The sequence below is a fragment of the Canis lupus genome, chromosome 9, assembly GCF_003254725.2.
Source record: "Canis lupus dingo isolate Sandy chromosome 9, ASM325472v2, whole genome shotgun sequence".
Lineage (NCBI taxonomy): Eukaryota > Metazoa > Chordata > Mammalia > Carnivora > Canidae > Canis > Canis lupus.
The window spans coordinates 10,684,183-10,695,113 of NC_064251.1; the positions used below are offsets into that span (position 1 = coordinate 10,684,183).

The 10,931-nt window shown below is 44.9% G+C and overlaps 1 protein-coding gene across 3 annotated transcripts in view; it reads right to left on the minus strand.

Moving 5' to 3' along the window:
* The window catches only part of MAP2K6 (mitogen-activated protein kinase kinase 6), a 121,488-nt gene that overhangs the window by 64,954 nt on the left and 45,603 nt on the right, over positions 1 to 10,931 (minus strand). The window contains exon 1 of one of the 3 annotated variants that reach the window (XM_049113953.1): positions 7,487 to 7,508. The exons of the other annotated variants lie outside the window; for them this stretch is intronic. The gene's annotated coding sequence lies outside the window, so the exon portion shown is untranslated. Of the gene's footprint in view, positions 1 to 7,486; positions 7,509 to 10,931 lie in introns of those variants that run through there. 3 annotated transcript variants of the gene reach the window in all.

The following is a 10,931-nucleotide window of genomic DNA, read 5'->3' on the forward strand; positions in this document are numbered from 1 at the left end:
TACATGGCCTAAATGAGCCGGGAGGTAGGGAGACCGGAGAAAGCCAGGTGGCCCCTCTGGTTCCCTATGGTTAATTCCCAATCTTTTTTTTTTTTTTTAAGATTTGACTTATTTATTTGAGAGATAGACAGAACACACAAACTGGGGGGAGGGGTGGAGGGAGAGACAGAAGCAGACTCTCCACTGGGCTGGGGGCTCGATCCCAGGACCCCAGGATCATGACCTGAGCCAAACGCAGACACCTGAACCGACTGAGCCACACAGGCGCCCCGGTTAATTCCCAATCTTTGAGGAAGTTTGTCTACGCCTCCTTCCTAACTGCCAGCCAAGTATAATTCAAATTACTCAAGCTGGCATTCAAGAGCCTACCCCAGTTGTACTACTACTTCCACCTCCAAGAAGTAACTATGAGACAGTCGAACAGAAGTCCTTTCTCTTTCCTCGAATACACCTAACCTTGGTCTTGACTCTTCCTCTGGCCATGCTACTCCTGCCACCTGGGCAGGGCACACATGTGGTCCTCTGACTACTAAGAGCTCTTCTGCCTGCATTTTGGCCCAATAACTTCTTCCTATATACTCATCTCTCACCTCCCACCTCCTTCCCTCCCCTTCCACACATAAGACTAGAAAGTTATCTGTGCATCTACTGCTCCAGACGGTCAGGTGGCAGGTCACTGAATTTATTCCAGGCCCAAAGCAAGGAATTCAACAGAAACCACCCTCTGCTAACCCTCTTGAATGCAAAATGAGTTGTTTTCCTCATTGCACAGATGGGAAACTGAACTTTAGAACGGTCAGGTAAATACTCCAAGGTATCACAGCTAGGAAAGGGTTGAGCAAGGTGTGTTTTGCTCAAATCCTGGATTGTCCTCACTCAACCATTTGCAACACAGTGTGTGCAGGGGACAACTCTTGTACACCACTCCCAATTTCTCTCTACCCCACCTCCCACTCCCTTCCCTGATCTGGGTTTCCAACACAGCCCGGGTTCTGGCCAGCTTCTAGACAGATGCAACCTGACAGTGCCTGGTCTCTAGCTGCACCAGATGCCTCTTCCATCTCTGGATTCCTATTCTCAGAGTGCTCTGGCTGCTGGAATCTGCTGGGCTTGCAGACATGCAGAACCTGGGGTCAAAGCGTGTGGGGCCACCTGTGATCAGTGAACAATGGGGGACAGGAACTGATGAATAACCCCTTTCGTCCCATGGGCACACAGTTCTGAGACTGAGACAGACTTCACAAGGCTCTTAGAAGGTCTGATGCAGTGGCCCTGAGCAATGACGGCTGCACTGGCTTTCCCTCCTTCCCTATCTCAGCTGCGCTGTCCATCCCACTTACTGAGATCACAGTCACAAACGAGTCTCTTGCACACAAGCCTCTATTTTGAGCTCTGTGGTCAGAGTCCACACAGAAACATGCAGCAGAAACGTGAGCCAAAGCAGAGGAGGGCTCAGCAGCAGTGTAGGCAGTGAGTGGTACAATCTGCCCTGCCCCTCAGGCCATACGAACCAGAGATCCAATGATGCTTGAGCTACTCTTGGAAGAATGCATGTCTCCCCCGTGGACGTCAGCTAGCTTCCCCTTCTCAGCTACTCCAGTGCTGACACAATGCACCCTGGAATGGCATGGCTCAGGTGGCAGGGATGGATGGTGCATGGGTCCAACAGTATGGGCTTCCTCTTACCAATGGCCCAGCATCGCCACTGCTAAATCTCCAACCAACCGACAGCAGAGATGGATGCCAATCCCTATAGCACCTTCAAGGCTATCAGCCAGCCCTTTCGCGGAAGGTCGATTCTAACAGGCCACTTCCACCCCGGAGGAGAGGAGGAGATAGCTAATTCATGTTTCCTGGAATTCAAGCCTGCCTACCTACTCCAAATATGGGTTCGCCTTCTCTGCAAGCACACTGTCCAAGGCCCTAAGAATGCCTCGCCTACCAGCATGTATCCCATACAATATTGTTGCAGACCAAGGGACCGATTTACGTCAAAGGAGGTGCAACAATGAACCTCATGACCAAGGAGTCGACTAGTTTGATCACGAACCTCATTTTACAAAAGCAGCCAGTTTAACTGAATTGTGAAATGGCCTGCCAAAGGCTCAGGCAATAGCTTAAGTTAGAACACTAGCATACTTAGGGCACAAGGTTGGTTAGAGCACTAACACAGTTAGGGCACAGGCATATTTAGAGCATTAGCTTAGTTAGGGCACCAGCACAGTTAGGGCACTAGCTTATTAGAGCACTAGCATCACCTTGACCCCATGCCCCATCCCTCGAACTTCTGCAAAGAGTCTTTTTTCCTTTCAGAGCAGGCAATGGTGTTGAGATCTGAGTACTAGGTGTGTTCACTGTTACCTGAGTATCATTTCTTCTTGGCCCTTTCACCAACCAGAGGTGGAAAAAACATGCATGTTATGTACATCTATACCCAGACATTAAAAATGCACATATGTGCACATCTGCACATGAACATACATATGCACATCCAGGTGCGTATTTTAGAAATCATGAATTCATACCAATATGGCCAATTCCAATCCATCCCCCCAGGGTTCTTTTTGTTCTCTCTCATTTGCTCAGTCCCATAACACACCTAAAAGAGTGTCAAGATAGCTCTCTCCATCCTGTTTTATCTCCATCCTGGAGATAGCTCTCTCCATCCTGCATGTTTTTCATTTTAAGAGTGATCAAATTTTGACAGCGAGCTCCCCAGCAGAATTACACTCCTGCCGTATTTGTCAGCAACATCTCACACACCCATGCCAGAACCGATCTCTGGCAAAGGACATGGGGCCACCTTGCTTGGCTCATTCCAACCATCCTCCCCACCACCTCCACTCCTGGGGCTGGGGGGGTCAGGGTCTCCTCTCAAGCGCACCATCACATGGAGGAGGGTGAGACACCTAAAGCATGTAGGGTTTATAGTAGTCTCAAGGAAGGGGGCTGTGTGGAATGTGGGTATTAGGGAGGAAACCAGCTGTACGGCCACATGAGCCTACAATCCATAGAGTAGATCGGGCCACATAAATCCTCTGAAATTATAAGCAAAATGTCTCCGTGTGTGCAAACGCATAATTCTCCAGGGAGAGGATCTTCAGTCATCTTCATGTCTCCTTCACCTTAAATTTGCAGAGCACAAGAGGTTTCCAGGAACTTAGAGCCCAATTCAGAAATGCAAGAGTTTCCCCAATCTCATTTATTACATCCCTGCTCCTAGGGCAGAAATCAGAGAACGGCATGTCCTTTGTCAGAATACAAATGTCTGTCTCAATCTGAGTCCTTCTTGAGCCTGACTTCAGGCTTCTAGGACAATTAAGGGGCACTAAATCTTCTTCGAATTAGACATGCTGTCTTTAAACTCTCATTCTTCTAAAGAAAAGGGGGACCTAGCGGGAGTCTCCGAAGAAATAAAGGGAGCAGAAGTGCACACTGCCATGAAAGAAGAAGAAAATCAGTGGTTTAGGAAAAACCAAAGAGCAAATGTCAAGGCAGCTTGTCAGTGTCAACCTGGTCTCAGGATTTTATCCCACTGGCCCCAAACGCAGCGTTCAGAGCCCTAGAAGTATTACCACCATCTGGGACAGCTGTGGGCATAGAAAGAGCTCCCCAGTCCAGAGCTTTAATCCTCTAGGGTTCCTTCAACAGTTGCATTGATCTGTCTGAAAAGGCCGAATACAAAGGCATCTACTGCAGTCGCTGCAGGATAGGGAGGGGCATGGAGCATTAAAAAGCATGTGCCCTTGGGTGTGGCGCTTAAATTTTTGCCAGGCGGACAACTGCTGTGCAGAGATGAAATCAAAGAATCCAGATTTGACTTGGCCACCTCGGTGACAGAGTGACCCTATAAAATGATCATCCCAAATGAGGCACTTTGGAGAATGAAAGAGGACACGGTTAATGAATAAAGCAAGGCAAGGGGTGTGAAGAGGGGCAATGTTGGCAAACCCCTGTGCTTCGTAATCCTCGGCTCTGCTCTCCCCTCCGCAGCACCTGCACGGGCCTTACGCTGTGCCCAGCATCACAGAGGATAGAAATGAAATTAAAATAAAATAGCATAGGGGTGCCTGGGTGGCTCAGTGGGTTAAGCATCTGCCTTCAGCTCAGGTCATGATCGCGGGGTCCTAGGATCGAGGCCTGCATCGGGCTTCAGGCCCAGCAGGAGTCTGCTTGTTCCTCTGCCCCTCCCTCCCCCCAGCTTGCGTACTCTCACTCTCTCTTTCTCTCTCAAATAAATAAACAAAACCCTTTTTAAAAAATTAAAAACAGGGTACCTGGTGGCTCAAGTGGTTGAGCGTCTGCCTTTGGCTCAGGTCATGATCCCAGGATCCTGGGATCAAGTCCCATATCAGGCTCCCCGCAGGGAGCCTGCTTCTCCCTCTATCTGTGTCTCTGCCTGTCTCTCTCTCTCTCTCTGTGTCTCTCATGAATAAATGCATAAAATCTTTTTAAAAAATTAAAAATAAGTAAAATAGCATGTTACAGCACACCACACCAGGTTGTCCTGGCCCATAAGGAGCCATCTCTCTTCATTCTAATGCTACTCTGTCTTGAAAATAACCACCTTGGTGGCCTGAAAACCAAACTTCACTGATGTTCTCTCTGAGCTAAGGCATTAGGACCATTTGCAGGCTTTGGTTTTTAAATCTTTGATTCAGGATGTATCCAAGTGACTCACTGGACTATTTTGGTCTTGGGAATGAAGTTGCTTTCAGAAAATCTTGCTGCAATCACACATACCAGGGTAGACGGGAGGCCCTCCTAACAGAAGCTGGAACATCTGCCTGAGGTTGGGGAAACCACACAGATCTGAGCAGGTACTCACTGCAAATCTCTGGAGCCCTGGTCATATTTTTACACTTTAAAGTCATCTCCAAATACTCTCCTGGATCAATAAGCATGTATACTCATTAACCCTCATTTTCTAGCTCTCTTGACTGGGAAAAAAAAAAATTCAAAATTCAACTCCCTATTTTTTTTTTTTTTTGCTCTCTTCATCGTTGGCCAAAAGAAAAAACAAAAGAAAATTTTAAAAGATGTCTTACCACTGATGCTTAAAGAACAATAAATTACTCCTTAAAACAAGTACCATGGATTTTCTAAGTTCAAAAGTAGAAAATATTTACTGGAAAATAAAATAAGGAATAGAAAATAAGGAAAGCTATGAAGAAGAAAATTGAAATGACTCAAATTCCACTGCCCAGGCCACACTGTTGCTAATATTTTGGGACGCTACTTTGTGGTCATTTTCGTACACAGATAGATCTATAAGTACATGCTTACATAGATACAGCATTTTCTCATAAAATTAAGACCACACCATGTGTGCGATTTTTAACATTGTTTCCATCCCTTAGCATTTCACCATGAACATTTTCGCAGACATTAACCGCATCTTTGTAGATCTTTTCTCAGTTGCACAAGATTCCATTCGAAACACTACAAATACTGCTTGGAAATACATGTATTTATTCCTGATGGTGAAGTGACCAACTGCATAGCTAGCATGCCTTAGAAGCGCATGTGAAACATGTTTGGCTCTTTACAAAGAACAAGTTGACGACTGATATGCTAAGTCACCCGGTTTCACAGAACTTTGAAATCAATCCACTTAGAACACCACCGGCCTCCGACACAGGTAAGGAACTTAAAGTCATGGTTGTATCAGAATACTTCTCTCGAAAGACTGTTCGAAGAACAGAAGGACATGCTCCAGAAAGGAAGACCGGCCAGATACTACAGCTTCTAGAGAAAGCCATCACCCCAAAATCATACAAAATAATGGACACATTTTAATGCCTTCTACAGGTTTTCCTGACAGGTAATGGTGACACAGAAGTAACTAGGGCTATAATCTTTCTCTAGAGGACTGCAAAGCCTACAGGATGATCCAGAATCAAAGCAGGGACTTGGAATGCATGGCCTGCTGGGATTTGGCTGTGGATTGTGGGCAAAATAGTCAAAACAGGTCAATGAGAAGTACAATAATGGGTCATGTACACTAAATAGATGGATTTTTTTTCCATCCCACTCTAATATTTGCTTGATATACCTGCTGTGATACTGTTAAGTTCAACAAACAGTTGAGCTTATTTATTTATTTATTGAGCTTATTGAGCTTATTTATTGAGCTATTTATTTATTTGAAGATTTTATTTATTTATTCGAGAGAGAAAGAGCAGGGATAGGGGCAGAAGGAGACAGGGAAGCAGGCTACTCTGACCGGCATGGAGCCCCACACAGGGCTCGATCCCAGGACCCAAGATCAAGACCTCACCTGATACCAGAGAACACTGATGTCAACTGAGCCACCCAGGCACCCCTTGTTGAGTTTTTTAGACACACAAGCACTGTGCTAGGTGCTATGGATACAAAGATGGAAGATACATGCCTCCTGCCCTCAACAAATTCACATTTTAGTACAGATCACAGATATACAACACACAATTCTATTAGGAGTAATAGTAGTGAAAGCAGGGAGCTCTGAGTGCAACTGAACAGCTAACTAACCCGGGTGAGGGTGTGTCTCAAGGCTGGTTGCCGGAAAACTGCAGGTGGGAGTGGCGCCAGAGGTGGAGCACTGCAGGTGGGAGTGGCACTAGAGATGGAGCACTAGAGGTGGAGCACTGCAGGCAGGAGTAGCAGGGGTAAGGGAAAGTTAGAAGAGGCGAGATATTCCAGTAAAAGAAGTGAGCAAACAAGAAGTCAAAAGCAGAGAGGTGTGGTGTGTCCAGAGGTTTCTAAGGAATGGGTGAGGCTACAGTGTGCAATTCTAAGCCAAGTACCCAGAAATGGAGACAGAGATAAGCAGAGAGAGCCAGTGAAGGGTTTGAGGCCACCAGCTGGAATGATCACAGCTCTGTTTCAGATGATAACCCTGCTTCGTATTTGAAGAAATGGAAGGTATGAGATGGGACCTCACTCATCTCTCGTCACAGTGTCAGAAAGTTCCCTTTCTCCTTTCTACACAAAGGTTGGTACATCCCTCCCATCAAAGGCCAACTGCTCCACTGGGCTCTGGATCCACCCTCAGAAGGATTCCAAGGCTTCAGGTGTTCTCTCCCTGATGATACGACCCTGTATCCCCATCGTGCTACTCTTGCAGGTTTATTCCCCCCAGTGAACAGCTATGCTCTTGTATCTGCCCTAAACAACGCTTCACTCCATTCCACATCCCTTCCAGTCCTGATTCCAGTTCTCTACAGAGTTGCCCACATACGGTGTTGTTTCTACTTCCTAACTTCTCCTTCATCGCCCAATGCACGATGATATGGCTCTTTCCTGCCATCATGCCCCTAAGAAAGCACTGTCCAGGTCCTAACCATCTCCCTGGATATTCTTCCCATTTTACTCAACCTCTGTAGTAGACAGAATAATGCCACCCTCCAAAGAAGTCCACATCCAGAACTTGGGAAGACGTTCCCAAGCAAAAGGAACTTTGCATGTGTGTCTAAGGCCAAAAACACTAATATAGGGCGATTACCTGGATTGTTTAGATGGGCCCAATCTAAGCAGGAATCCTTCAAGGTGAAAGAGAAAAAGAGAATGGTCAAAATCTCTTCCTCATCTCAACAGGTGACCTCCCCTCCATTCAGTTGTTCAGACCAACCATCCTGAATCTCCTCCTGTTCTTTTGTCCTAGTGTCTAATCCCATAGAAGACCCTATGGACTTTACCTCCCAAAGATATTCCAAATCTGCCCACATTTCTCCATCTCTCTTGCTAACACCTTGGTCTAAACTACATCACATCTTACCTGGGCTCCTACAACAGCCTCCTACCTTGTCACCACACTTCACCTTTCATCCTCCTCTGACCTATGCCCCACAAGGGCAAGAGGAGGAGTGAAATGTAAATTGGGTAAAACTGTACCTGTACTTCGAATTCCTCAGTAGTTCACCATTGAACTTAAAATGCACTCCTACTGTAGCCTTCAAGGCCTTGTGTCATGTGATTCCCCCATTTCTCTGCTCTTATCTCAAATCGCTCTTCTTTGATGGATCTGCACATTAATCATTCTCATCTAGTTTTTTGGTTCTTTGATCCCACCAAGCTCTTGCACATCTCAGGGTCTGTGCACATACTGTCTTTTCTGCCCAAAACATTTTTTTCCTCACTAGAGTTATTGCCCTTCTAGATCCTTTTTATCCTTTTTATCTCAGCTTAAATGTCATCAGCAAAGGGAGCCTCACTTGTCCACAGCATGCAAAGCATGTCCACCTTGCTATCCTCCATCTCAAATCCTTGTTGGTTTCCTTTATGATATCATACAGTTTATAAACATGTTAGTCATCTGTCTGGGTACATGGCTTTGTTGGTCTTCAGCACTAGAAAATAAGCTCTGTGACAGAAGAAACAGTGATTAGTTCACTCTTTTATCCTCAGCCCTGAGAAGAGAGTGATTGGCCTGTAACTGGTTGCTGAATTACTGACTTCTTTACTCATCCCGAGGGCCAACAGAGAGGGAAGCAAGATGGGGAGCAAGAATGGAGGCGGGAAAACTTACTGAAAGCCTATGGCAGAGATCCAAGTAGGAGGAGGGAGGAGCCTGGGCATGATCAGTGACAGTACTGATGGAGAGGAGGAAAATCGAATTACATTAAAAAGATCTTCCTAGCAGAAACAGTAGGTACCAACTGGGAACAAGCACACAGGAGAAGCAAATTTGAGAAGCCAAGAATGGATGAGCTTGGGTTGGAGTAGAGTGAGATTGAGGGACCATCCCAGTAAAGAAACTCAGCAGACAAGGGTCTATTTAGATCTAAAGCTTCAGGGAAAATGACTGGACAAGCAACCAAGATTTCAGTCATGTTGTAATATACAGAAACGTACATAGTAACATTTTGATTGTATAGTATTTCTAGGATGTTCCTAGTTGTCTCATCAAACAGGCCAAGTCTAAAACCACTGTTTAATGCTCACCCCAGCAGCAGTGAAAATGGAAAGGGACTCAGTCCAGAGCCTTTCTCTAGAAGAACCAACCAATACACAATGAAAGGAAACTCACCACAATGGCATTTCAGAGCTCCATACAACCTCCTTTCCTCCCACCTCTTCCCCCTTGGCCATCTTAAACCTTCCTGGCTACAGATGGCCCATTTCCTAACATGCATCAACCCCAAAGTACCAAGTGGCTATGCCTGCAGAGCAGACCAACTGGATACTTTTAAACATGATATATAACACCAGTTCAGGATTTCTCCCTGAGAAATCTTAAAACACAGATACTAACATTTTCTAGTCTCTTCCTACATATGTTTATCATATATGGTAACTCTTCCTTTACTTAACCCCATATTCTTTGCCTTATTGAGATCCCTTTACCCTGCCAGATATGCAAGATGAGCAAATAACTGGCTAAATGATACCCAGTTTCAAGTAAAGCACCAACCAGAACCATAGGATGGGGTCCAGTAAGATGACCAGCTCAGGGAGATAAGTGGGCAGGCGATTGCCTATAGATTTATAGAACATAGAAACATCATTTTACGTAAGACTTTGTGTTTGCAGTAGTCAGTTCAGTTAGCCCAACTGGGGTCTCAACAAGGTCTAGATGAACCAGGAATTCCTGCCTAGATATAGCTCAATTTCATATACACAGATTGCAACTCTAACCACTCCCACTGGCTCCAGTCATTCAAAACAGCTGCCTATCATTCCTTCATTTATTCAGTCAACCAACAAATATCATCAAGGAGTTATTATGTGTCATGCCCAGTAGAAGTCTTTAAAAATAAAGAAACCATTTCCTCTCCTAAATGGGCATATAACCTGGTAGAGAAGATAAAAAAGGAACTCAAATAAAAACAGAATAAGTAGTCAGTATTTAAAATAGGGAAAACGTTATGTTAAATATGGTACACGTAATAACTCATTTATCTTCATGAAAATATAACCAGCCATTATCAACCCCATTTTACAGATGAAGAAACAGACCAAAGGGGAAACAGTTCACATGCCCCAGAGCTAGGACTTGGGAACCAAATGTCTACCTTCAGAGTTCATTTTCTTGACTATTAAGTAAACTGAGCCCATACTTTATCATTTAAACAGGGATACTTTTGTGAGTAAGAGGTGGTAGGAAAAGTAATAAAAATTACACAATAGTTTAAATATTTATTTAAGCTATTTTATTTATTTATTTTTAAAGATTTTATTTATTTATTCATGAGAGACACAGAGAGAGAGAGAGAGGCAGAGACACAGGCAGAGGGAGAAGCAGGCTCCATGCAGGGAGCCCGACGTGGGACTCGATCCCGGGACCTCAGGATCACGCCCTGGGCCGAAGGCAGGCACTCAACCACTGAGCCACCCAGGGATCCTATTTAAACTATTTTATTGATCCAATTGATCAATGGATTGGTTTTATTACAGTGGTGAACCTCTACAACCCAAACTTACTGAAAGCTATTTTCAAAATGAAATTCTTTCTAAACACACACACACACACACACACACACACACACACACACGTGTACTAAAGCAAAACGTACATTATGAAATGACATAAGCAGAATTATTTTTCTTGGCAAGGGTTCGCATCCTTTAAGTCAGTTTCTAAGCCATGGAGCCTCTAACACTGTGTCTCGTGGAACACAGCTTGGGCCACAGTGGTATCCAGTTCTTCTCCCACCATCTAAGCCTGGAAGCAGCCAGCCAACTCTGATCACTTGGGTTTATTAGTCGGCAAGCCCTCTGGGACAAGCAAGGAAACAAGAGAGAAGTCATTGCTGGTCATCTTTTGGATGCATCCTGGCACTAACGTCCAATTCTGCTTGCTGCAAGCAGCTCGCAGCTCGCACTCTGCTAGAGATCAGAGCAGAAGTCGGAATTAGAGAGTGGTAGTCTCTCAAACCCATCCTGGCTTGGTTTAAAGCAACTATGAGATAATGAGACTCTGTTTAAAAAATAAATAAAAATAAAAATCT